The sequence below is a fragment of the Lupinus angustifolius genome, unplaced genomic scaffold (genome assembly GCF_001865875.1).
Source record: "Lupinus angustifolius cultivar Tanjil unplaced genomic scaffold, LupAngTanjil_v1.0 Scaffold_678, whole genome shotgun sequence".
NCBI classification, from domain to species: Eukaryota; Viridiplantae; Streptophyta; class Magnoliopsida; order Fabales; family Fabaceae; genus Lupinus; species Lupinus angustifolius.
In genome coordinates this window covers 11,097-12,972 of record NW_017728004.1, presented here as the reverse complement: position 1 = coordinate 12,972, position 1,876 = coordinate 11,097, and positions in this window count along the sequence as shown.

Below are 1,876 nucleotides of genomic sequence, written 5' to 3'. Positions count from 1 at the left end.
TTGTCGCTTGAGCGACAGTCCCTTGCTTGGGCGAGGGACAGTCAATGATTTAAGCCTTTTTCCTAGAATTTTCGCTTGAGCGACAGTCCCCTCGCTTGGGTGAGGGACATTCTTCTAGCTTGGGGAGGCTGTGGCTCAGGCGAGAGTTGCATTGTTCAAAAACCTCAAACTTATCCTTTTTCTCCTCTTGTTTCATGCTTCTTCTTCTGCAACTGACATAAACACATGTAAGTTCCTAAACAAGACAAAATTAAACTATGTTCTTGGGAGTTATACACAATTAGCATCATGACTACACACTAAGTGCCTCAAAATCATATACATTTCATTCACAAAATGGAACTTAACAAACTCCTCCCAACCTAGAATCTTTCTTGTCCTCAAGCAAAGCAACAAGGCTCAATTCAACTCAGAGGATCTGGTTTTTCAAAAAAAAAAATTCATCCAATCATGGCAACATCTAAAATTACTCACTTACTTTTCACAGAGACCTATTTCATGATCAATCATAGTGATCTAAGTTCCAAATGATACAAGTTAAGTGTTTCACTCACTTCCTTGCTAGATCCAAACAATTGGACTTTGCCTTTCATTTCAGTCAAGCCATGTACACAAGTTCAACCATGGAACTCAAGGACTTAACATAGGGTTGTAATGAGGCCTAGCTACAAAGATAATTGGTTTTTCTAGGATACAAAGAAGGAGGTAGATCATTAGTGCATACTTACTTTTCCTTCTTTTGTTCATTCTAAAGTTCACTTTCCAATTTCTTGTACTAACTCATTCTTTGTTATCAACCATTTTAGTTCTCCTTCTTAAATTGACTCTTTTCTTTTGAGTCTTCACTTTTTTGCATGATTCATGTTTCATTTGATTTTCTTCTAATTCATTTCCTCATGCTTACCATTGACACATGATTGAAGAATGAGCCTCTTTGATTCAATTCCCATCTCAAATACACAAACTCATTTCCATTGCCTAACATAATAGTTAAAAACCTTATGCACTAATGATCTTTCTCCATAGGTATGGGAATTGATGTATTTCATTGTGGCTTGGGTGTATGATTTTTAAAAAAAAAATATTAGTTCAAGGGGGCTACAAGAATTGGGTTCATGATTCATATCGGTTGGCTTCTGGCTGTAGCTTATCTATCCTAGACTAGGCCTTAGTCATTTCTATGTTATTCCATGCTTAATGGCAACAAAAAATTAGGCAAAGTTAAGTGATGTAATCCAACAAAGACATCCATCTGTGTTTGGGTGCACTCTCTCTCACCAAGTTGTAGGTCGTATTCCTTTGATTAAACTGCTCATTATTCAATATATTCAGTCTATGTCTGATTCAACATTCACATCCTAAAAGCAGTTAAAGTCATAACCCTAATCATTTTCAATCACAGGTTTTTAACTCTTTTTTTAAGCATGAAGACACAATTGTACTAAAACAGATACAACTTCATTTTAAACTAGTCACAACTTCATTGAACTAATACAATCTTACTGAACTTGATACAATCTAAACATACAACCTATACTACGAAACATAAAACATAAACATAATTAAAACAAAAGAACTGGTTTGTTGTGTTTTCAAGCAATGCTCATCATCACTTCATTTCTTATTCTTCATCATCTGCATTAGAACGAGATGGTCCAACATCTCCTGCCTCCCCTAGAAAAGTAGGCTTGACCCTAGGCCATGGATACTGGATAGTGAAATCTTCAAGGCTCATCCAGTATTGGTTATCTAGATATTGATTCTCATATGCTGCATGAAAGCCCCGCTGCTAGTGCATCTGATCCTATCTGAGGATATCATTCTAGAGTAGAACATGATATTGAAGAACAAAATACAAAATTCATTTATAATTGTT